Below are 27,532 nucleotides of genomic sequence, written 5' to 3'. Positions count from 1 at the left end.
AGGCACCCACCACCACACCCGTCTAATTTGTTGTATTTTTAGTAGAGATAGGGTTTCACTGTGTTAGCCAGGATAGTTTCAATCTCCTGACTTCGTGATCCGTCCACCTCAGCCTCCCAGAGTTCTGGGATTACAGGCGTGATCCACTGTGCCCAGCCACCATACAGTAAAGTTTTAATGGTCATTGAAAAAATTAAGAAAGACATAAATAAATGGGGGGATATACCATGTCTATGGAATAGAAGACTAACTACTGTGAAGAAATCAGTTCTTCATAAAATAATTAAGACATTCAGTGTATTATTTATCAGAATTCTTTGGTTGATTTTAAAGGAATCCTGTCAACTGCATCTAAAAGTTATATGGAAATGAAGAGGGCTAAAAATATTTAAGATACTCTTAAAAATAAGGACATGGTGGGGTGAATATTACTACTAGATATCATGACTGAAATCCACAGAAATCAAGACAATGCAGTCTTGGTGAAAGTATCGACAAATGAACTGATGGAATCAATAACACATATGGCTATTTATGACAAAGGTGACATTTCATGGAAGTGAAAAAAGAGCAGTATTTTCAATAAATAGGGTTAAGGCGGGTGAATATAATTGTATATTTATAAAGAACAAGAGAAACCTGGCCGTATTATATCAAACAACATACTAAAATTAATTTAAGATATGGTATAGATCTAAATGTAAAAATCAAAGAAGTTTCTAGAAGATAATATAATATTTAAATAATCTTGGAGTAAGTAAGACTGCTTGAACAATATATAATATTAACTAATCATAAAGAAAATGGTTGGTGTAATGTCTTACCATAAAATAAAGAAAATCAATTCATTAGAAAATATTAAGAGAGTGAAAATGATGTCAAAGGGTGGAACAAGATATTTGCAGCACAAATAATGGTATAGAGGGTTTAGGACTGTTTGCAGGACAATTAACAAGAAGAAAGACAAACCAGTAGTCAAAAAAATAAGTACCTAGAATAAGTGTTTACAAAAGAAACCATCTGTATTGTTCAGAATGTCTCCAGAGAAATAAAGCCATACATATATATGGTTCTCTTTCTCTTTTCTTCAAAGAGATTTTAAGGATTGGCTCACACAATTGTGGGAGCTGGCAAGTGCAAAATCTGCGGAGTAGGCCAGTAGGCTGTACACTCAGGGAATAGTTGACGAGTTGATGTTGCAGTTCAAGTCCAAAGGCAGTTTCTAGCAGAATTCTCTCTTTTGTCTGGGGCAGGTTAATATATGTATATATTTTTTATTGACGCCTTCAAATGATTGTATGAGGCTCACCTACATTATGGAAAATAATCTGAGTTATTCAAAGACTATTGTTTTAAATGTTAATCTCACCTGAAAAATATCTTCACAGAAACATCTAAAAAACATTTTCACCAAGTATCTAAATATCATGGCCTAGTTAGTTGACAATTAAGATTAGTCTTTATACTCTTTAAGTAATCAAAGAAAATGTGCTTTATGCTATAAATAATAAGGGGAAAAGCTAACTTAAACCACAATGAGATATTAAAACATGCATCACAATAACTAAAATTTGAAAATTTGCTGTTTGAGGATAAAGCAGGATTGCAAACAGGTACAATTTTTGGAAAACTGTCTCATATTATGTACTGAAAGTGAAACTGTATGTTATCTATATATTGGGATATCTACTATCTAGATAACATACAATTTCTAAAATATGTGTACCAAGATCCATGTACAAAAATGTTGAAAACACCATTATTTCTAACATTCCCAAAGTAGAAATGATCCAAATACCCATCATCAATAGAGGGGATAAACAAGTTGCAGTGTATTTCTACAATAGTTATAAAAAAATTAAAATGACAGAATAATAGTTAATACAGCAGCATGTTTAAATATTAACATGAATTTATGCAAAATAATCTAGTCACAAAACATATTTTCATGATTGAATGTATTTATATAAATTTCAAGCGACAGCCCAAACTAAAACTAAACTATTTTATTAAGCAGTACATGCTTACATTGTGAAATTATAAAGAAAAATAACAAAGTGGTTACTATACAAGTGAGTATAGTAGCTACCTTTGTGGACATGGGAAGGCAGGAATAAATGAGGCTCTGTGGAGTCAGCAATGTTTTATATTTGACTTAGTTGATTTTTGCACAGGTGATTTTAATGTGTAATAAAATCAAATGAATGTCATTCATTTTTTCTTTCTTTTCTACTTTTTCTCTTTCATTACCTTCTCCAGCTAAATGCTCCAATCACTGAGCTATAATTTACATGCACTGTCCTGTGTCTAGACACTCTCCAGAATATTTAGATTACTTCAGTTGCTAAAAAAGTAAGTTATAGTCATATTTTTCTGGGCCAGTAGTAGTTGCTGAAATGTTTCTCATTGAAAAATATGCTTTAAGCACATTGTAAACCTGCCTCCTCTTTTTTCTTCATGGACAAATTCATAATCATCTCTAAAGTAAGTTATCAAAATAATTTTGACACCTGATATACTGCCTACTTTATGCTATAATAGATTACCAGAATGTAACACAAGACCAAGTGGCCCAAGGGTCCTGTCTTGGTAATCACACAGTGCTGTATACCAGATACAGTAAATTCATAGATATTTCAAAAGATGCAAACAAGAACTTTAAGAGTTTGTTCTGATAGTCTCATTTATTTTGTTCCATCTACCTGTAGATTCTCAACTCTCTTTTCTGAGTTTCACCATATGTCGTATTGACTCTTATTTATATTTACAAACAAGATTTTCGAATTGATAGCTTCCTGTGAACTGACTTTTCATCATTGTTAAGAAAGTTTTTGAATTTAGAAAGTGCAAAATGTGCAATAAAAACTTCTATCTCTTGTTAGGTGAGGTCATATTTTTCTCATATTCCACCTGTGAGCTTAAAGAATGCATTTCCTGTCTTGCTCTTTTAAAGAGATCAAAGTATATTATATTTAGAAAGTTCTGGTAATAATTTAGAGAATCACTAATTGTACAGAAAAGCTAAAGCTGACAGCAGGAATAAAAGTGTAATAAAAAAAATCTCTGGTAGTATAGACGATGATGAGAAGGAGGCCTCAAGCTGTGAGTAAATAATAAGAAATATTTTTATAATCTACAACTTAAAATTTCCATGAATTAAACACCTACATTATAGTTATTTTTATAAGGCTTTTAGAAAGTATATTCAAGGATTAGAGAATTTTGGATCAAATGTCTTCTTGTTAATTGTCATGGGCATATCATTCAGAATAAAAATTTTCTTCTCTATAAAACGAAGATACGTAACACCTATAACTTTGTAGTATTGTGCAGATTATTGGAAGAACATAGGGGAAATGTTTGGCACAGTGCTCAGCACTTAGTAAATGGTTAATAAATTTTTTCTGTCTTTATTATAACTCTGAATTAGGACAAATTATTTTTATAATGGCCAGAGCATACTTTTTGATACAAATGCGGAAGCCCACATTTGAAAATTATTGTAAATTTTAGTTATCCTTGTCTTGTTATGTAAGATAATAAAGCACTAAGAATTAATGCCTGTTTGGGAATAGAAATAATTATTATAGTCAAAGTTGTCAGATTCCCAATTGATCTTTGAGATTTAGAAAGGGAAAATCAGAATTCCCAAGAATTCTTTGAAATTCTCTAAATCATGGGTTACTATGTATTTTTTAATAAGAGTTTATCCACATAATTTTGGATACTAAGTTATCCTAATAGCAGTGAATCATTTTTTGTATATAAGATTGTGCTTAAAGTTCCAAATGTATTTCTCATTAAAAAATATAATAGCAAATGCTTAATTTATTATCATTAGCCAGTATATTACAATAAAATTGTATACTTCAATACATGTAAAAATTGACATGATGTTTCCTTCTTTCAATATTTTTATAACACAAAATAAATTACAAGTAAAAAATAATTCAAAATTTGAAAGATCAAAATTATTGAATATTTTAAACCTAGTTTTAAATAAATTATTACGACACACAAAGCATATATTGCTCTATTGCTCTGTTTGATAGTCTTGATTGTTGTTTCACGCAAGTATTTCAGACAAAATTTTATTTTATTTTTTACTGACATTGGTTGAAATGCTAAGAACGTAGGCAAAAACATCTTCAAATTGGTCATTAGGGTACATGTGCTTCAGATACACACACTTCCTTGTAAATAACAAAATATTTTTACTGCTTATAACCGTTTTTGTTTTGCAGTTGGCATCACATGGCTTATGTTAATTCAGATTTCAGATTGATTTCTAACCTTAATACACAGTCTTTTACAGCAACACTCATACCTTCTTTTTGCATTGCTTCCGTTAAAATATGTACATGGAACTCTGGCCTATTTAAGTAGTGAAAAACACCAGCAAATATTATTGAGTAATATTAAAATAACTGAGAATTCAGATTTCCTAGCATGGTTAACAGCACTACACAGAATCATGTGTCAAAATGAGAGGTGACAATGTGCTAGCAGTCCTCACTCTTTCAGTGCCTCCTCAGCCTCCAGCCTCCCCATCCACTCTGGCGGAGCTTAAAGAGTCCTTCAGCCCCCCACGGCACCATGGGAGCCCCTCTCTGGGCTGGCTGAGGCCAGAGCTGCCTCTCTCTGCTTAAGTGGAGGTGTGGAGGGAGAGGTGCAGGTGGGAACCGAGGCAACGTGCTGCGCTGGCGGGCCAGTGTGAGTTCCTGCCGGCGCAAGTGGGGGCTCCGTGGGCCCCGCACAAGGAGCGGCCGCCTGGCACCACCGGTCCAGGGCAGTGAGGGGCTTAGCACCTGGGTCAGCAGCTGCGGAGGTTGCACTGGGTCCCCCAGCAGTGCCGCCCACCGGTGCCACACTCACGTTCTTGTCGCCTTAGCTGCCTCCCTGCAGAGGAGTGCAGGCGCAACCGGGGACTGGCAGACAGCTCCACCTGCAGCCCCAGCGCAGTATCCACTGAGTGAAGCCAACTGGGCTCCTGAACTGGATGGGGACTTGGAGAACTTTTATATCTAGCTGGAGGATCATATGTGCACCAATCAGTCTAGCTGGAGGATCGTATGTGCACCAATCAGCACTCTGTATCTAGCTCAGGGTTTGTAAATACACCAATCAGCACTCTGTGTCTAGCTCAGGGTTTGTGAATACACCAATTGGTATCTGTATCTAGCTAACTCTGTATCTAGCTAACTAGCACTCTGTGACTCTGTGTCTAGCTCAAGGATCGTAAACGTACCAATCAGCACTCTGTCAAATCAGACCAATCAGCTCTCTGTAAAGTGGACCAATCAGCTCGCTGTAAAATGGACCAATCAGTAGGATGTGGGTGGGGACAGATAAGGGAATAAAAGCAGGCTGCCCGATCCAGCAGTGGCAACTTGCTGGGGTCCCTTTCAACAGTGTGGAAGCCTTGTTCTTTCACTTTTTGCAGTAAATGTTGCTGCTGCCCGGTCTTTGGGTCCATGCTGTCTTTATGAGCTGTAACACTCATCAGGAAGGTCTGCAGCTTCACTCCTGAAGCCAGCGAGACCACGAACCCACCAGGAAGAACGAACAACTGCAGACGTGCTGCCTTTAAGAGCCGTAACACTCACTACAAAGGTTTGCAGCTTCACTCTTGACAGGGATACCACGAACCCACCAGAAGGAAGAAGTTCCAGGCACATCTGAATGTCTGAAGGAATAAACTCCAGACACCCAGTCTTTAAGAAGTGTAACATTCACCGCGAGGGTCCACGGCTTCATTCTTGAAGTCAGTGAGACCAAGAACCCACCAATTCTGGACACAAAAATTGCTAATGTATAGACTTAATTTGCTTCTAAAACTTGTTATTTTTTGAAACTCCACTCACAGGATTTTTATGAAGTATACCATGCACATATATTTATTTTATTTGCAAAAATCACTTACATTAGCAGCAGACAAAGCAACAGATGCACATTTATAACAGGACAACAGCTACCCAAAAAATGACTTAGATTGCTCGTGTTTCACTCCCATGTGCTCCTGTATTTCCTGAAATGTGGAATTCAACATGGATTCACCAAGTCAGTGTTGCCGCCTTTTATTTTCGACTTTGTCGTACTGGATATCTCAGTACTAGTAACGTTTCTGTGTTAATTTTTATGCTTTATCTCTTAACAGGAATTTTGTGATACTTTTCTCCATTTTTCCAATTCCTCAATCAATTTTTCTGGAGATTCAGAATTTGGAAAACAGTATACCTAAAGAAATGCTTAGAGGGAATTTGTGCCTGGAAACACCAATTTTGTTGGACAATGAAGGCAAGCATGGATTTTATTTTTCATTTAATATGATCCCAAGAAATAACATTACTATTATATATTTGAGTAAATCAAAAACTTAGGTGCATATCACTTGGCTTGCCAGGTCATTTGGGCAATAGAATTGTATGTATTTTACATATATGTTACATATAGTGTAAATATATTTATTACATATATAATGCGAATATATTACATATATTTTATAGAATGTAAATATATATGTAAAATATATTAGCAATATAGTATGTATTACATAATATATGTATTTATTATATATAGTATAATATATATTACATCATATATATAAAATATATTAGTAATATGTATGATGTATCTTACATAAGATATATGTAAAATATATGAGTAATATAGTATTGTATATTACATAATGTAATATGTATACATACAGTATATGTATATTATATATACAAACATGTCATATGTAATATATACGTATATAACATATGTAAAATATATATAGTTCTTGAAATGCTAAGAATATAGACAAAAACATTGAAATTGGTCATTAGGGTACATGTTGCTTCAGATACACACATTACCTTGTAAATGATAAAATATTTTGTCTGCTTATACCAAGTTTTGTTTTGCAGCTGATATCACATGGCTTATGCTAATTCAGAGATTAGATTGATTTCTAAGCTTATTACACAGTGTTTTACAGCAACACTCATACCTTCTTAATATTATACATGTAAAATATATATTATATATAGATATATATGTAAGATCACACTGTCTTTTAAATGAGTGATCATATCACTCTGATTTTATTCATCAGTATCTAAATCTCAACGCTTAAGTATATTTAAAAACAGAAAAGGCAGGGACAGAACTACCGAAGGTTCATCATCAATAATTCCTTTTTGCTTTCGGATGAAATGTTTTCTTCAGGATCATTCTCATGTTGGTTGAGTATTGCAAATCGTTAGTGATAGAAGCAGAAGACAGACAACTGACTAGGAAGATAGGAGCAGGTCCCCAGTGAAACCTGGCCTTCAAGCTGGAAACAAACTTTGGACTGCATTGAGAACCTACCTTCCGGTTTAGGATGCTTTCCTCTGATTGATCCCCATCCTTCACCTATTTTACATTTATTTACCCTTTTCTAATTGGCTTTCTACACGGTTGTGCCCATCTTTGAGTGATGTCTTCACTTTGACCTTTTTGCCTGCTCACAAACTAATCAGTACATACTCCCTATTCTGAGCCCATAAAAAATCCCGGGCTCAGTCATATTGGGGCTCTTTCTTGTTTTTGAGTAGGAGAACTACGCCCAACCTCCCCTCTTTTTGCTGAGAGCTTTCTTTTCCCTTGCTAAATTCTACTCCACTCACTTTTTGATGTCTGTGGGCTTAATTTTTCCTGGTCGTTAGACAAGAACCTGGACCTAGCTGAGCTAAAGAGCAAAAATCCTGCATCATTAAAACTAAAGAACTAATTGTTCATATGCTTAGATTGCGCCACTGAACTCCAGCTTGGGAAACAGAGCAAGAAAAAAAAAATGTTACTATTTTGTTTTGCCAAGTACCCTGCTATTATATTTGTTCAAAAAAAGCTTGCAAATCAAAATGAGAGAACTATTTTATTTATCAACCCTGAGAAACTGCTTAACGTTTTCTAACTCCTTTCAATGTATAGTCAGCATCCGACTTTCCATATCTGAACCTCCTACACGCATAGTGTCTTTGATGTAAAAACTTCAGGCAAAAATTCCATATCGCATGCATTTTTGTCTTAAACCTTTTTAACTGAAATGATACAGATGAAAAGAAACCATACAGCGGGGGTGGGGGGAATATAAAAAAACTAGACAAAAGTGAATGAAAGAATTTATATTCAATTATTACTCCTCACAAATTCAGTTTCATGTTTAAAATTTTCTTGTTAAAACCACTTAAATCAATTACAGGTTAAAACTGTAATTTTTTATCTTACATGTTTTGTCTTATACATTTTAATTTGAATTAAGTAATAAGATATTCTTTTATGTATAAAATTTGCCAATTACTATTCTAGAAATTAGATTTGATATATATTTTTTGTACAGAAAGAGGACAAAATAATTTCTGCTCTATCACAAAATAATCTTTTACTTCTTTGTGATAATTTGAAAACAATTTCAGATCTGTTGGGTGAATTCATTCTTGGGTAGAGGCTTAGCAGAGTGTTTTGGAGGAAATCTGTAAAAAATCAAACTAGTAATGGTTAGGCAATCAATTATTTTCACATCCCTACATCCAATCATTCATTACAGAAAAACAAGCATTTGTTTTGTGATTTCTATGTACCAGGGACTGAGCTAAACATACGTTAAAAAAGTTTTTTCTATTTTATTTAAATAACCCACTTTTTTGTATCACAAAGGTGCAAATGTAGACAAGAGAGGATTTGTTTTGTTTTAAAATAAACAGTTTTTCTATATCCCTGCTTTCTTACCTGATGTAAATATAACACTAAACTAAAACCAGAAGCTTATGTTTTTAAAGAGAAGATAAGAATTCATTTAAAAAACTCACAGAAGTTTACACTATAAATTGCTTTTGAGATTCTCATATATGATAAGGGGTGTGGTTAAAAAGAAAGCGAGATACATAGTACATGATTCTCCTCTGTCGGCAATTGATGAGCATGACAAGGTATACTCATTTATTACCATATGGTGTTTCTCCCCTAAAAGTGTTTCTAGGCACCAGTTTCTTACAACTCTCTGATGCCCTTCAGGGCAACACACAGCTTTCTCTGTGTCCTGACCTACTCTAGCATTCTTTTAAAATGATATTTAATTTTTGCAGTGTCCATAAATTAATACATTATTTGTCATTTGTTTTGAATACACACCACCATCTGCTTCTTCGACTCCCAAATGTCTACTTGATGTGCTTTGCCTCCCGTTGCATAAAAGTACCAGTTGTGCTGCCAGATCTTTGGAATACTAGCAGAAACACTTGATTTTTACCAGTAATGGCATAATAAATTACATCACACATTTCTTTTTTTACAATCAACTGGGACTCTTGCCTGCCATTTAAAAATTGATGTATGTTGCCAGCGACAGTCAAACACCTGATATTTACAGATTCTGTTCCCATCATTACCCATTTCCGGGTGTGGCGGGACAGGCAGTGCAGGGGACGGCTAGCACACACACACAAAAATGTATGATGGAGGTGCTAACACTTTTCCTTTCTTGTTTGAAAATATACCATTTCTACCTATCTTGTCCTGTGGCACACTGGCTCTGCAACTACCATTCTGTTTCTCAGAAGAGAATCTTGAGTCATGGAGGTGGCAGAACAGCTCAGAATTGTCAATAAATTCAGGCAACTTGAAATAAGCATTGTTACCAGTACACGTAAGGAAGTTCCAAAATCTATAAGGTGTAGCTGTCTCTCTGGTGTATACTGAATTACTCATTCTTGTTCTTCGAATGTCTAATGATTGAATAGAAATAAAACTGAGGAAACAAAGGAGGCAATATGAAAACTTCTAGAAAATAAAGTAGTACCTGTTAATTCAAAGTGTCACTAGAACTCTAAAGAAGAATTGAAAAAGCACTTAAAAGAGTGGGAAGGTCATCAGTGATGATGAGGTACTAATTCATTGAACAATATCAATAATGTAACAATAATCAGTGAAAATAAAATTAAGTTTATCAGTGACAGTAGGAGCAAAATGTGTTTTGAGCAAAATGTGTTTCTTTATATGCAGACTCAAAGAACACAGCTATAGTTATGACTGAACTGCATGGCTAGTAAAAACTTTAAGAGCTGTGACTCCCTGGGAGAACCAGGTGGATAAGAAAAGAAACTGAAGCCAAAGAATTCTGCAGCTGCAAAGTGGTACAAAGTGGAACTTCAGATACTTACATAGTTGGCTACAGGCGCTACTAGATTGTGAGTACCTGGAATCCATGAATGAAAGCATCAGAGGCCATTTTACTAATCAATGACTTCAGGAGTGACCTCGAAGCCTAGAGATTCAGGACGCAAAGCCTGAATTTATTCTAACAATGTACAGTACATCAAATATCACTAGAACAGATTTGAGAAACAGGGTCAAGATTGACTAAATCAACTCTGGAGGTTACTTAGGGTAAATTCCTCAATAAATAAAAGCTTGCAAGGGATTTTACATTAAAATTATCTGCGATCAAGTATTTTCCTGATCTGCTGCAAGTTGCGTATCTTTTCTGCTCTTTTTTTCTCTCTTCCTATTGAGAAAGACTCTCTCCTTGACTGAATTTTAGTCAGACTCTTCTAAGTCTTATTTTGGTTTAAACATTGACATTAGCCCCCATTTAATTTTTAATCTGCATAGCCCAATTTTAGAAATAACTCTACTAAATCAGTTAATTTAGCAAGAATCCTCCATTCTTGGTGTCTTCTCTTTGTAGTTTGCTATCCACTGAAACCCTCCTCAACTCTCCCCGTCTCTGCTCCTTGGCTATTAATCCACAGCTGTCTTTCTGCATTCAGATTTGAACCAGATCACTATCCCCTACTGCAATAGTTTTTATGTCTATAGCGACAACTCTGAATAAATTTTTCCTTACCGTTTTAACAGTGTATAAATAATTTTGCTTTTAACACTAAAAAGTGAGAGTATGAAATAGATGGTAAATGCATTTCAAAACTTCTATTATAATATGACTTTGAAAACTGATTTTTTTCTATTACACTTATTAGATGGATTGTTAATAAAGCTCTATGTTCTATCACTTGTCCAGGATTATTAAAAGTGTTAAATTCGCATTTACTTATTGGAGATTTTATGTTTTTGAGTAGAGATCAACTGATTTCAAATGTAATATCTTAAAAACCACAAGGTTTTAAAGCCGTTAATCATCAGAAACAAAGTTAACATATTCTTTTAACTAGCATACAATCTCTATCTCCTTTTCTTTAAAGAAATCTGTAAACCTTTCCAGAGGTCCAAAGCACTTTGGTGGAGAGAATTGCTTTCCATGTAGCACAAGTCTCCTTTACATATTCCCTAGCTAGTAAGTGGTATCAACAGTATGTTGATGAACCTCCATGAATTCAGTAATTGTTCCCAGGCTGTTTCAATTGTCACATTGTTTTAAATTCAAGAACCTGGTAACATTAGGGAGGAAGTCACTGACTTCTTCTAAACCAAGCTGACCCACAGGCCACATGTAACCCAGGACAGCTTTGAATGCTGCCCCACACAAACTCATAAACTTTCTGAAAACATGATGAATTTATTTTGTGATTTCTTTGTTAGCTTATCAGCCATCATTAGTGTTAGTATATTTTATGTTTGGCCCAAGACAATTCTTCCTCTAACGTGGCCCAGGGAAACCAAAAGATTAGACACCTCTGTTCTAAACAGAAAGAACAATGCATACAAGACTGCTGACCTTAATATCAAATACTCATGAGAGGGTTAACTTGTTTGTAAATGACATATAGAGAACAATTTCAAAAATGACAACTAAATTATCATAAAATGCATATTGATTCTTTTTTTTTTTTTTTTGAGACAGAGTCTCTCTCTGTTGCCCAGGCTGGAGTGCAGTGGTGGGATCTCAGCTCACTGCAAGCTCCGCCTCCTGGGTTCACGCCATTCTCCTGCCTCAGCCTCCTGAGTAGCTGGGATTACAGGCATCCGCCACCAGGCCTGGCTAATTTTTTGTATTTTATAGAGATGGGTTTCACGGTGTTTAGCCAAGATGGTCTCGATCTCCTGACCTCATGATCCGCCCACCTTGGCCTCGCAAAGTGCTGGGATTACAGGTGTGAGCCACCACGCCCAGCCATGATACTCTTACAATTATTGTTTAACTAAACATCTGACCATGTAAAACAGTAAAAAAAACAGTAAAAAAAAAATCACCTTTCTCTAGTCTATTTATTAAGATATTAAACAAATACATAAAACAAAATATTACTGTAAGCAGGCAAATCTTTGCATACCTAAAGACAAAGAAGAATCTTACCTAGAAGATTAGAGCAGGCAAAAAAATTACTACAAACACACACACAGAGACATCTGTATCATTCCAACTCTTATTTGTAAAAAGAAAAGAAGTTTTTTTTTTTTAAATTATTCAAACATAATTGATATAAATAAATACACATAGATTTATGGATATAAATAGGCCAGTGCATGAATCCAGAATAACGATTCATTCTCTGAGGATGAATAAATATTCTATTAGGAATAATCTGGACAAAAGCATAGTTTTAAACATAGTTCTACAAATTGTGTTGATTATTCTAAAAATGAGATAGTGTATTTTGCAGCAACTTAGACGGAACCAGAGATCATTATCTTAAGTTAAGTTGTTACAATAGGTAGCTAGTCAGGCACGAACAGGGTGGAAGAGAATTTTTTCTTGCCGCCAGGAATATCAGGCGACAGGTGATGGTCAAGCAATTGTTATACAGTCCCTAAAATAATAATTGGTGACAGCAGGTGCCAGGGAAAGGCAGTCTCCCTATAGATAGGAAAAAAAAAAAAACAAAAAACTGAAACTGGTGATCAGTAGCTTCCCGATAAGACATGAGGAGTTGGAAAAATGCCTAAGAGGCAAGATGGCAGGAATTAACTGATATATGATTTCTGAGGAACATTTGGCTGGTAAAGGAAGAACACCTCAAGTGAGCACGCATACAACTCCAGTAAACACACCGCACATGCTCCCCTCCCAACTGCTGGCAGGCCACTGTGCATGCAGACAGCCCACACCAAAGGTGAAGTCAGGGGAGAAGTTCTGCACAACCCCAGAATTATGGCAACATATAAAATCCCAGGTCAAAAGGTAAAACTGTACACTTGTCTTTCCAGTTGCCCACTTGGCCTTCTTCCAAGTGTACTTTCCTTCCTTTGGTTTCTGCTCTAGAGTTTTTAAAATAAACTTTTACTCATGCTCTAAAATTTCCCTGGGTTTCTCCTTCTGCCTTAGGCCCCTCAGTTGAATTCTTTCTTCTGAGGTGGCAAGAATTGAGGTTGTTGCAGACCCGTATAGATTCATTGCCGCTGAAATGTTTTGGTGCCATGTGACTCAGATAACTTCCACTGCTAACATACATTGCTAACACACATGTGTGTGTGTTGTACGCACGCATGCTGCATGACTTGAATACATTCCCTAGTGGTAAGAGATCTCTGTGCCTCATCATCTTCGGCTGGGGATGTTCAACCACTGTACATAGTTTCTTCTCCCTGTCTCCCTTTTGCTTACTAACAAACATCTAGAACAAGTCCTTTTGGCCATAAGTGACTCTGCTTCCCCAGCTTATCACTCAGCTCACGCAGAAGGGTGACTCATGGGGATGGGATTGGTCTAGGGGCTGAACTGAGTAGAATGGAGGCACTAATGGCCCTCCTGGACCGGTGGCTCATGAGAGTACTAGGGATAAAGCCTAAAACCATGCAATGCTGGGGGTTTGTCTGCTTTTTCAACTAAATGGGCTCTTTCCTAAGAACTCACATTGCCTATTATTTTTGTTGTTGTCTTCTGTGTGTGTTCTGAAACGGCCTTGCACACCCACCAGACTGTCCACCTTAGGGACAACGCCACCCTTTGCTTTTACTTCGTATGTCATGTGACTTTATCACACAATCCCTGTTATTCATGCACCTGTGGCTCTTACTGCACTTGCAGAGCAGCAAAGAAATGGCTTTCCTTTCGGATATCTGCTGGCCCATTGTCAGGACAGACAATAATTAGAACTCTAGCTCTGCCATCTCCTTATAACTTAGCACATGCTTTTAATTCCTGTTATGCCCCGGGGCCAAGTTTCTCAGGGTCTTGAAGCACTTTGTCCACCTATATAGGGCCTCACTCTTGCCCTTGAAGGAGCCAGCCTATTTGTGCTTTTTGAAGTTAGCACCTTTTTTGCAGGAGGGGAAATATTTTTCTTTGCCGTTTGTGAGTTCTTACCCCAAGCCCCAAGTCCTCCAGAGGTTACTATTTTATATCAAGAGGGCAAATAAACATTGCCCTCTTGAATCCAAAGGTGGCTGGATTCTTGCTTCTTCTCTCTTCTTCCTGTGGCCTTCATTTCTATAATTACTTTCACATCCTTCTCAATATACATCAAGACCTTCGAGGTCATATTTGAAGCAAGTGGGGAGGGAAGTCCAGCCCCCTTGTAGCAGTTAGCTACAAGGCTTCTCATCTACTCAAATAACATGGAAAATGAGAATCTAAGAAATATATATATATGTATATGTTTTTCTGGAAGGCTTTATGCAACAGTCATTATAAGGTCACAAAGACAAGGATATAGGCTGGGCCAAGGCTGCAGGTGCAAGAGACCCATAGGACAGAGATGAAGGTTGGTCCCAGGCTAACCAATTACCATTAGAACAGAGATAAAGGCAAGGTTAGGGGTACACAGTAAGACGGGTTCATTCCAGAACCCCAAAGATGAACAGGGGGCCCACTGTTCACTCTAGTATCTCCTCTGTTCCCAAGTGGATAATTGTGACCAGATGAGACCAAGGGTACATGGTAAAACCGGTTCATTCTGGAACCCTAAGAACAAGGGGGGATGCCCCATCTAGAATAATAGAAAAGTAGATGGAACACCTTCTTCTTTCTTTTTTCTTTCCTTTGCAGATAGATAAGCACATCTTTTTTGTTGTTTTGTTTTGTTTTGTTTTGTTTTTTGAGACGGAGTTTCGCTCTTGTTTCCCAGGCTGGAGTGCAATGGTGCATGATCTTGGCTCACCATAAGTTCTGCCTCCTGGGTTCAAGTGATTCTCCTGCCTCAGCCTCTCGAGTAGCTGGGATTACAGGCATGTGCCACTACACCTGGCTAATTTTGTATTTTTAGTAGAGATGGAGTTTGTCCATGTTGGTCAGGCTGGTCTCGAACTCTTGACCTCAGGTGATCCACCCGCCTCAGCCTCCCAAAATGCTGGGATTACAGGCTTGAGCCACCGCACCCGGACTTGTAATCACATCTTTATATCACAGGACATGCCCCTCAGATGCATTCCCCCAAAACCGGAAAATGTGTGATTCTCCTAAAAGTTAACACGTAAAACTAGTTTTCTGTTTTAATATTGTTTGGCTTTAAAATAAACTGGGAAAAATTTACAAAAGTCAGCCTTGGAATACAGTGCCCCTGTGCAAGAGGTCTTGAGATTAGCTTCCTCAGTCTTTTATAACTGAGAGTCGAATAAGGACAACAGGGCAAAGAACAGGAGAAATACAGGGAAAGGAGAAAGGCTCAACTATTGACTGCTTTACAAGCTCTCCAGCCCCTTCCAGGTTGCCCTAATGACACTCCTTCAGGTAACTGCCATTGGTGTGGTAAGCCAGGCCACTGGAAGGCAAACTGTCCCAATGGGATAAATGGCAAAAGCTGCACATGGCTTGCCCCTCTGCCACAAGCTCGGCCACTGGAACAGGACTGCCCTGAGAACGGAAGGGCCCCTGGGAAATAATCACAACCGTTGATGGCCTTGAGCAGAATGGGTTGTCTGGACCAATCGGCTCCCAGATCAGATATCATCAATGGAACAAAGCAAGAGCAACTCTGGAGGAGGCAAGTAAAACTATAAATTTCCCTTTTGGGTTTAAGAACTGCCTAGTCTGAGCTGGTCTTCCCTGAGCAACTCTCTTTCAACTCCTATTGGCTAATGGAGTCTAATGGCACCGCCTTCCTCCAAAAGAGTATTCACACCTCTTCGGGGCATAAATGTACTTTCTAAGATGGGTGCCTTCTTAATATTTACCCTACCTCTGAATTTATCTTTCTCTCTAACAACTACTTCAATCTGGTCAGTCCTACCTCATGGGTTTAGAAATAGTCTACACTTATTCAGAAAAGCCCTAAAGAAATCTTACCAAGCAATCTGTTGAGGGGAGACAACATCTGCAGTATGCAGATAACCTGCCTATTTGCTCCCTCTTCACAGTACATACACAGCAACATGTAGTACAAACCACATTTTCCTAACAGAAAGAAAATGACTTTTGTCTAATTCAAAGGTTATAAAGGCAAAGAGGTATTTTTGGCAAGGCAGGTCATAAAGAAAAGGGATTTTATATGAGAAAATATCTTGTATGGTAAATTGTTGTCCCCAAGTAAAATAACTGGGTGTTTAAAAGGAGGAATGTTTAGGACAAATCAGAAAGTTAAAGCATGTTTTAGAAGATTTGTGTAAGCTGGGAAACGACTCATGAAAGGAAATTTAAGAAAGAAATGTTAAACAACTTAAAGGCTATTAGGACTCCTTAATGCTTCGTAAATTGCTACTAAGACTCTTAATTATGCAAGTTGTTTGCTTTCAAGCTAAGTAAGGCCTGAGGACATACAAAGTTAATCAGGTCGGTCCCTAGCTGTAATAAAGGGTCAAATTTTATCTGCACTGCTGTCTGATGTCCTAGGTTCCATACCTAGTACGTAATTAGAATTGCTTACTTACCAGGTATTTCCCAAAAAGTAAAAGTTGCTAAGAGTTAACATTGTAACATGTACTTGAGTCTATTGGAATAACAGTTTTACACACAGGGCATGCAAGAAAAGTAGAATGTGATTTTGGTAGAAGATTATAAGAAAGCATGGGAATGTGGATATTTTGCCTTACTTAGTGAGTTAAAACATTGTTTTAAGTTAGGATAAAGCTAAAGGTTTAGGCAAGTTGTGGAAGGTTTGTGAAAAATTCATCTTGTAAATAAATTGTGGTTGTGGACATATTAGCTAAAACTAAAGTGATATTATTCAGTTTATCTGTAAATTGAACATTGGAATAAAAGCATGACACATTTGGCCTAGAGCATTATTCTGCTCTTTAACAGAAAATGGTAAAGGCTTATAAAAGTTTATGAGATTCTTACCTTATAGTCAGACTGCCTCCCTTATACAACTGAATGCCTTTAACAAAACCCGAGTCACCTCTCGAATGCTTTACTGCTTAAACATGTTTTCCACCAGATGCCCTAAATCATCTTTCTCAAGTTCAAAGTGCCACAAATCTCTAGGGCAGGGGCAAAATGCCACCAGTCTCTTTGCTAAAACATAAGAAGAGTCACATTTGTTCCAGCTCCCAACAAGTTTTTCGTCTCCATCTGGGACCACCTCAGCCTCGCCTCAGGTTTAATTGGACTTACTGTTCCACATGGCTAGGTAGGCTTCAGAATCATGGCAGGAGGCCAAAGGCTCTTCTTACATGGTGGTGGCAAGAGAAAATGAGAATGATGCAAAAGTTGAAACCCCTGATAAAACCATCAGATATTGTAAGAATATGGGGGAGCTGTCCCATTATTCAAATTATCTCCCACTGGATCTCTCCCACAACATGCAGAAATTATGGGAGTATAATTCAAGGTGAGACTTGAGTGGGGACACAGAACCAAACCATATCACCTTGTTTTAATCCTCTTGAAAAGGTGGTTACATAATCAGCTATAGGAGTTTACTAATGGATTCATAAATTTCAAGCGAAACAGGAAATAGTTGCATACATTGAACTAATAAAAGACCAAAGTAATCTTTTTTGACTTTTGCTTAAAATGTTGCCAATCCATTCTTTGTTTTTTCAAAGCCAAGAAAAATTTTCTTTTGAGTTATTTATATCTTGTAACAATTGAGCACTCCTATAGACAAAACTTGGAGAGTATTTATTTCTCTCTACCTGATTTCTCCAGAATTTGGAAACTATCTGTGAAGTATTCTTAACTTATGGCAATATAGTTATTTGCATAAGTGCAATAAGAATCTGTTCTCTTTTACAACAGGACACAACTGGAGAAACTGGTTATTTTATTATACCAAGGCTTTGACTAGAATGATGTGCTTTCCTTTAAGAAGTCAAACTTTACTTATAGAGCCTAGAAAAGCTCCTTGGGAAAACTGGCCTCATACCTTTTCTCCACATATTTTGTCCTTGTCCCTGTACAGGGTTCCTGAACTATGATAAGTAAAGAATGTCACTTTCTAACAATCACAGGAGCCCCAAGTTATTTTGAGACCTCAATAGAAGAGAAATTTACCCCTCATAAATGCATTTAATGGCACCAATCCATGGCTGTGCTTAAGGCTTTAAACAGAGTCTTATCTGAGATTCCTTACGGAATGAAGTTCCATCAAAGCCAATTTAAAAAGAAACCTGTATGGCAAATAATTATTTTTGCTGTGCTTTATGCAAATAATCAGGCCAAGTATAATACAACTATTTTTTTTTTGCGTACAATCAACCCTATATTTGTTTTTAATAAAAAATGAGGATGGGATAGAGAAAAAAATTATGTTTCAAGAACTATGGTATACCTATTATTAGATTCTAGTCTCATCAGTTGTTTTCGAGTTTTTATCTTCAATTTAGACTAACCCTGCTTATTTCTGTGAACCAACCAGTGATCTCTGACTGCAGCTCAGAAGAAGCAAAGAGATAGGTAATGTAAAAATCTGAATCAATATTCTAATTCTGGGCACATACTGCAATTGGTTAGCAACTCCATAAATCCAAGACTTAGCAGGTATGAATATAGCGATTAGCTACCTGGGCATGTTGGCAGTCTCGGAATTTTTTGTAGCTGTTATTACCTACTGAATTTGTTTTAACATTCTAATAACTCAATGTGTCCTCTCAGCTTCACGCCATCCTGCTCCAGATAATGGAGGAAAATCCTGCCCCTGTCTCCCTAGGACCTGACTGGATACCACTTTTACCAACTCATGAAGCCACCCTCCTGCCCTTACAGCTGGAAACAGGCCAAGACCCACAGAACAACCATCACTGCTCCTCTGTCAGCAGGCAGCAGTTACAGAAGATGGACCTGCATTCATTTTCCCCAAATAATTGGTGTCTTGGACTCTTGAGAGAAGAAATATTACAGTAAATGCTAGTCAGACATGAACAGGGCAGGAAAGGGTGCTTCCTCAATAAGGAATATCAGGCAACCATCAGGTGATGGTCAAGCAGTTACACTGTCCCTCTAAAATAATAATTGGTCACAGCCAGCACCAAAGAAAGGAAGTTTACCTGTAGATAGAAAAAACCTGAAACTTTTGATCAGTAGCTTCCTGGTAAGATCTCAGGAGTTGGGCGAGTGAGTTGAAGCACGTGTACTGAGAGGAAAATGGCAGAGCTCAACTGGTATATGATCTCTGTGAAAGGAAAATAAATCGTGGGGCCCCAAAATAATTAAGTTAAAAAGAAAACTCAAGCTGGGAACTGCTTAGGGTAAACCTGCGTCCCATTATATTCAAAATCATCCCTCTGCTCACTGAGATAAATGCATATCTGATTGCCTCCTTTGGAAAAGCTAATCAGAAACTCAAAAGAATGCAATAATTTGTCTCTCATCTACCTGTGACCTGGAAGCCCCCTCACTGCTTTGAGTTGTCCTGCCTTTTTGGACGGAACCAATGTACATCATACAGATATTGATTAATGTCTCCTGTCTCCCTAAAATATCAAAAACAGCCTGTGCTTTGACCACCTTGGGCATGTGTTGTCAGGACCTCCTGAGACTGTGTGATGGGTGCACATCTTAAACCTTGGCAAAACAACCTTTCTAAATTTCCTGAGACCTGTCTTAGATATTCAGCATTCACATTTTGGCAATCATGAAGAGATTCTGAGTAGAAGCGTCCTTGACCTTTGCCAAATCTCCTATTGCTGCTTGGTACCAGCTTGAGCTATCTTTATGGTTCAAACCAATAGGACAATTTGCTTAGGCCTGGAAGCACCCCCTCCAAAGAATCCCTGATATCCCAAAATTTGGTCAAGATTTGAAGTATGTTTTGCTGTGCAACTCCCTTTTATGGAATTTTACTTGTGAGTAACAAAAAATGCAAGTTTTCTTGCTTCTGTGACCATGGAAGACAGGTAACTTTTTTATGGTGTTTGAGCTCTCTTCCAACAGGGAAGACAAATTTGAGTTTTTTCCGGCTTCTAGGATGAACAGTCTTCAGCCTGAGGCCCATCCCTAGGTAATTAGCTCACTTGGGGTTTGTCCTTGCTAAAGTTAAGATTAAGAACCAGCTTGTCTTAATTTCTCCTTACCATTAGAGTGCTAAGTAATTGTATAAGTTGTGCAATCATTTGTTTTGCTCAACTGTTTTGTTGTTGTTTGTTTCTGCTTTTGCTGTTGTTTCAGTCTTTTTCCCATTGGATTTCACTAACTCTGTCCGACTTGATCAAATCCAAAGGGAAGTTTCAAATTATGGAGAACAAGGCCCTAAAGCGGCTAAATTTCCCCCACCTTGTCCCCCCTCCACTGCCACAAAAAGGTGATATAGTGGGGGGAAAAACGGCCTACAAGAGAAAAAGATTGTTGATTTTGACTACTTAAGGGGTTTTATTTACATAACAAGGCCACCTTTTCACTAACCAGGCCAAACTGAAAGAGCGGTGCTTGTTTCCCCACACTATAGTTCCATAGCTATGCTTCTGCCTTTGTTTTTTACCATGACAGCCTGGGTTTGGTTCCTAAAACAAGTCCTTTCTGGTTTGATACTTGGTACTTCTGAAATAGCAGCAAATAGCTGAAATACCGTAATAAGATTTTAAAAGATTTTTTTTAAAGGAGCTCAGTGGTTAAGTCAGCTTAACTAAAAGCTAACATCCAAGACGTGTGTGTGCATGTTTGCATGTGTGTGTGTGTTTGTATTTGAAAGGCCTTCATATTTTTGTTTCACTTTTCTTTTCACCTAGGACTTTGACTTTCTGAGCAAAAGTCAATTTCCTTCTCAGTTGACTGAATTGTTTCCTTTATTGACTTCTGCATCTCTCCTTTCTCTTGCATCCTCTGTTACATGAGGGACCTGAAATAGTTTTTAATAGCCTGGGGTTTTTTTTAAAAAACGGAGAAGGTGCCAGACTCACTTCTGGGGAGAAACCGCTGTTTTTCCTTATGGAACCCCAAGAGTGTAAACAGAAAAGTTTATCTCTGCTTTTAAACTGCTTGCTTTTGTATTGTGTTACCTGATTTTTTGACTAAGATAGTTATTGCAACAGAAGCTACTCTTGGGTTTTTAAGGAAGAGTGTAGTTTAGAGACTTAGAAATGTCTTTGGTTAAAAAAAAAAAATATGGTGCACTGTAAACTCATCGCATGGCCTAGTTTCATAATTTTCTTTTGCAGACTCAGGATTCAGTGTGGGCTCTGCTCAGAGTTTAGAGATCCAGTTAAAAATAGGTAGTCTCTATCTAAATAAAATTGGTATCCTTATACACTCTTATTATAAATTTTTATTTTAATGTCTAACATGCATCCATCTTTAATCTCCCTCTAGAATCACCAGACTTTTTCTCTCTGAACCTTGAGAGGTAAATTTTGCTATTTGATTTTTCACCTAAGAGTTGTTTCCTTTAATATGCAGATTTAGGGCTATTTTTCTGACAACTTCCAAGATAATGAAATAGGTTATCAAGAGATTGCAAGTCTAAGATGGGGGAAAGAAAGAAGTTCTCATGAATCGATAGGATGTACTTCTCTTGACATGTCAAATACATTTGTATATTTATGTGTTGTGTATACAATGTTTCACTATTTAAAATATATAGAAGAGCTCTAAGTAATTGGCTTAAAGAGAAATAACAACACTTAAATCAGTACTTTACTAGAACAAAGGAAAGACTAGTCAAATGCTTTTTCAAATTTATATGACTTAAGTAAATTCTCTAATAAATAAGCTAGTTTAAAATTATAGGTAAAGTTATATTAAAAATGTCTTAGGAACTTCCAACATGACTTTTCATTTGCATTTATTGATCAAGAAATTTCATTCTTATCCCTGTCAAATACCGTGTGTAAGAGTTTAGCATAGGTATTACAAAACTATAAAACCCAGACCAAAACAGAATGATCTTTGCTTGTGTGATTTATGATAAATAAGACATTGATATTGGTTTAATAAAAATAGCTACACCTTGAATTATTTAGTACAATTACCATAATTTCTGATAATGTGGCCGTAGGCAGTCTATTCCACAGGTAGTAAGGAGCTTTGTTTTGAGAAAGGACTGTTATTATCTTTGTTACAAAGCTAAACTATAAGTTCCCTCCAAAGTTACTATGGCCTATGTCCAGGAATAAACAAGGACACCTGGAGGTTAGAAGCAAGATGGAGTCAGTTAGGTCAGATATGTTTCACTGTCTCAGTTATAATTTTGCAATGGCAGTTTTATAACTTGCATGACGTCTATTGCAGTTTTCATAAATAATCTATGTAAATGATTAAAATAATTAGGTAAATGTAATGGCATAAATACTTGTAGACAAACATGACAATTTAACATCTAAAGTTATATTAAATTAAATAACAGATATTTCATTATTTGGGTACTTTTTGACAATAATATATTGTAGAAAATCTCTTTTTCTAAAAAAGTGTTCTTTTTAAAACAGCAAACATTTTTTGTTTAATTCAAATTTTATTTAAATGTTATATATAAAACAAGGTAAAAAGAACCAGGAAATAAGAGACATGTGAAGAAAGTTATAGAAATAAAGAGTTATTTTTTGGTAGGAAACCTCAAAAAGACATAATTTTATATGAGTAAAAAATTTTGTATTGTAAATTTAATCCTAGAGGCTTTATTTAAAAAATCTTTATATGATAAAGTTGTTTATAATTAAAGGGAAATTATAGTGGTCTTTCTAGAAATTAGGTTTGATGTTAAAAAAAAACACTTCGACACTAAATAATTGGTTAGAAGAGTGAAATGTCTGAAGGGATTGATTTACTCTGAATAAAATACAAGATATTTTCATTATTTTTATCCATAAGTTTAACTTTTATTACATCTCATCATTTTTGTTTTCTCTCTCCTTTTAAAAGGTGTGAAATAGTGGCACTCTCTTTCAACTTATTTTCAGTTCATGTATGTTTCCTTTTTCCCTTCCTCAGGTTCTCTTTGTTATGACCTGATGCTAACAGTGTTTTCTGAAAGGTCTGAAGGAAATGTTTTCTTCCAACATAATATTCTGTGCACTGTAGAAGGTCTATTTATTTATTTATTTATACTTTAAGTTCTGGGATACGTGTGCAGAATGTGCAGGTTTGTTACATATGTATACATGTGCCATGGTGGTTTGCTGCACCAATCAACCCGTCATCTACATTAGCTATTTCTCCTAATGCTCTCTCTCCCCTAACCATCCATCCCCTGACAGGTGTGTGATGTTCCCCTTCCTGTGTCCATGTGTTCACATTGTTTGACTCCCACTTATTAGTGAGAACATGCAGTGTTTGGTTTTCTGTTCCTGTGTTAGTTTGCTGAGAATGATGGTTTCCAGCTTCATCCATGTCACCGAAAAGGACATGAATTCTTCGTTTTCTATGGCTGCATAGTATTCCATGGTGTATATGTGCCACATTTTCTTTATCCAGTCTATCATTGATGGACATTTGGGTTTGTTTCAAGTATTTACTACTGTAAATAGTACTGAAATAAACATATGTGTACATGTGTCTTTATAGTAGAATGATTTATAATTCTTTGGGTATATACCCAATAATGGGATTGCTGGGTCATATAGTATTTCTAGTTCTAGGTTCTTCAGGAATCGCCACACTGTCTTCCACAATGGTTGAACTAATTTACATTCCCACCAACAGTGTAAAACTGTTCCTATTTCTCCACATCCTCTCCAGCATCTGTTGTTTCCTGACTTTTAAATGACTGCCATTCTAACTGGTGTAAGATGGTACCTCATTGTGGTTTTGATCTGCATTTCTCTAATGACCAGTGATGATGAGCTGTTTTACACATGTTTGTTGGCCAATAAATGTCTTTTTTTGAGAAGTGTCTGTTCATATCCTTCACCCACTTTTTGATGGGGTTGTTTGTTGTTTTCTTGTAAATTTGTTTAAATTCTTCATAGATTCTGGATATTAGCCCTTTGTAAGATGGATAGATTGAAAAAATTTTCTCCCATTATATAGGTTGCCTGTTCACTCTGATGATAATTTCTTTTGCTGTGCAAAAGCTCTTTAGATTAATTAGATCCCATTTGTCCATTTTGTCTTTTGTTGCCATTCCTTTGGGGTTTAGTGATGAAGTCTTTGCCCATGCCTATGTCCTGAATGGTGTTTTATAGGTTTTCTTTTAGGGTTTTTATGGTTTTAGATCCTACATTTAAGTGTTTAATCCATCTTGAGTTAATTTTTGTATAAGGTGTAAGAAAGGGGTCCAGTGTCAGTTTTCTGCATATGACAAACCAGTTTTCCCAAAACCATTTATTAAATAAGGAATCCTTTCCCCATTGCTTTTGTTAGGTTTTTCAAAGATCATATGGTTGTAGATGTGTGGCATTATTTCTGAGGTGCCTGTTCTGTTCCATTGGTCTATATGTAAAATTTGGAACCAGTACCATGCTGTTTTGGTTACTGTAGCCTTGTAGTATAGTGTGAAGTCAGGTATCCTGATGCCTCCATCTTTGTTATTTTTGCTTAGGATTTTCTTGGCTTTATGGGCTCTTTTTTGGTCCCATATGAAATTTAAAGTAGTTTTTTTCTAATTATGTGAAGAAAGTCCATGGTAACTTGATGGGGATAGCACTGAATCTATAAATTACTTTGGGCAGTATGGCCATTTTCACGATACTGATTCTTCCTATACATGAACATGGAATGTGTTTTCATTTGTTTGTGTCCTCTCTTGTTTCCTTGAGTAGTGATTTGTAGTTCTCCTTGAAGAGGTCCTTCACATCCCTTGTAAGTTGTATTCCTAGGTATTTTATTCTCTTTGTAGCAATTGTGAATTGGATTTCACTCGTGATTTGACTCTCTGTCTATTATTGTTGTATAGGAATGCTTGTGATTTTTGCACAGTGATTTTGTATCCCGAGACTTTGCTGAAGTTGCTTATCAGCTTAAGAAGATTTGGGGCTGATACAATGGGGTTTTCTAAATATACAATAATATCATTTGCAAACAGAGACAATTTGGCTTCCTCTCTTTCCATTTGAATACCCTTTATTTCTTTCTCTTATCTGATTGCTCTTGCCAGAACTTCCAATAGTCTGTTGAATAAGAGTGGTGAGAGAGGGCATTCTTGTCTTGTGCCAGTTTTCAAACAGAATACTTTCAGCTTTTGCCCATCCAGTATGATATTGACTGTGGGTTAGTCATAAATAGCTGTTATTATTTTGAGATACATTCCATCAATATCTAGTTTATTGAGAGTTTTTAGCATGAAGGGGTGTTGAATTTTATCAAAGGCCTTTACTGCACCTGTTGGGATAATCATATGGTGTTTGTCATTGGTTCTGTTTATGTGGGGGGTTAGATTTAATGATTTGTGGATGTTGAAACAACCTTGCATCCCAGGGATGAAGCTGACTTGATCGTGGTGGATAAGCTTTTTTGATGTGATGCTGGATTTAGTTTGTCAGTATTTTATTGAGGATTTTCACATCAATGTTCATCAGGGATGTTGGCCTGAAATTTTCTTTTTTTGTTATGTCTCTGCCAGGTTTTGGTATCAGGATGATGCTGGCCTCTTCAAATGAGTTAGGGAGGATTCCCTCTTTTTCTATTGTTTGAAATAGTTTCAGAAGGAATGGTACCAGCTCCTCTGTGTACCTCTGATAGAATTCAACTGTGAATCCATCTGGTACTGGAGTTTTTTTGATTGATAGGCTGTTAATTACTGCCTCAATTTCAGAACTTGTTATTGGTCTTTTCAGGGATTTGACTTCTTCCTGATTTAGTCTTGGGAGGGTGTGCGTCTCCAGGAACTTCTCCATTTCTTCTAGATTTCCTAGTTTACTTGTGTAGAGGTATTTCTAGTATTCCCTGACATAGTTTGTATTTCTGTGGGATCAGCAGTGATATCCCCTTTATCATTTTTTATTGTGTCTATTTGATTCTTTTCTCTCTCTCACTCTTTTTTTTTTTTTTTTTATTAGTCTGGCTAGCTGTCTATGTATTTTGTTAATCTTTTCAAAAAGCCTGCTTCTGGATGCATTGATTTTTTTAAAGGTTTTTCATGTCTCTATCTCTTTCAGTTCTGCTCTGATATTATTTACTTCTTTTCCTCTGCTAGATTTTGAATTTATATGCTCTCGCTTCTCTAGTTGTTTTAATTGTGATGTTAGGGTATCAATTTTAGATCTTTCCTGCTTTCTCCTGCGGACCTTTAGTGCTATAAATTTCCCTCCAAATACTGCTTTAAATGTGTCCCAAAGATTCTGATACATTATGTCTTTGTTCTTGTTGGTTTCAAATAACATCTTTTTTTTTTTTGCCTTAATTTCATTATTTACCCAGTAGTCATTCAGGAGCAAGCTGATCTGTTTCCACGTAGTTGTACGGTTTTGAGTGAGTTTCTTAATCCTGAGTTCTAATTTGATTTCAGTGTGGCTTGAGAGACTACTTTCATTTCCATTCTTTTGCATTTGCTGAGGGGTTTCTTGCTTCCAATTATGTGTTCAATTTTAGAGTAAGTGTGACGTGGTGCTGAGAAGAATGTATGTTCTGTTGATTTGAAGTGGAGAGTTCTCTAGATGTCTATTAGGTCTGTTTGGTCCAGAGCTGTGTTCAATATCTGAATATTCTTGTTAATTTTCTATCTAATTGTTCTGCCTAATGTTGACAGTGAGGTGTTAAAGTCTCCCACTATTATTATGTGGCAGTCTAAGTCTCTTTGTAGATTTCTAAGAACTTGCTTTATGAGTCTGGATGTTCTTGTATTTGGTGCATATATATTTAGGTTAGTGATATCTTCTTGTTGCATTGGTCTCTTTACCATTATGTAATGCCCTTCTTTGTCGTTTGTTATCTTTGTTGGTTTAACCTCTGTTTTGTCATAGACTAGGATTGCAACTTCTGCTTTTTTTTTCCCTTTCCATTTGCTTTGTAAATCTTCCTCCATCTCTTATTTTGAGCCTATGTGTGTCTTTGCACGTGAGATGGATCTCCTGAATATAGCACACTGATGGGTCTTAACTCTTTATCCAAATTGCCAGTCTGTGTTTTTAATTGGGGCATTTAGCCCATTTACATTTAAGGTTAATATTACTATGTGTGAATTTGATCCTGTCATTATGATGCTAACTGGTTATTTTGCTTGTTAGTTGATGCAGTTTCTTCATAGTGTCAATGGTCTTTACAATTTGCTGTTTTTTGCAGTGACTGGTACTGGTTTTTCCTTTCTATACTAAGTGCATCCTTCAGGAGCTCTTGTAAGGCAGGCCTGGCAGTGACAAAAGCTTTCAGCATTTGCTTGTCTGTAAGGAGTTTATTTCTCTTTTTTTTTTATTTTTTTTTCAGTTT

This window comes from Colobus angolensis, unplaced genomic scaffold (assembly GCF_000951035.1).
Source record: "Colobus angolensis palliatus isolate OR3802 unplaced genomic scaffold, Cang.pa_1.0 Scaffold373, whole genome shotgun sequence".
Classification (NCBI taxonomy): Eukaryota; Metazoa; Chordata; class Mammalia; order Primates; family Cercopithecidae; genus Colobus; species Colobus angolensis.
This window is presented reverse-complemented; position numbering follows the sequence as displayed.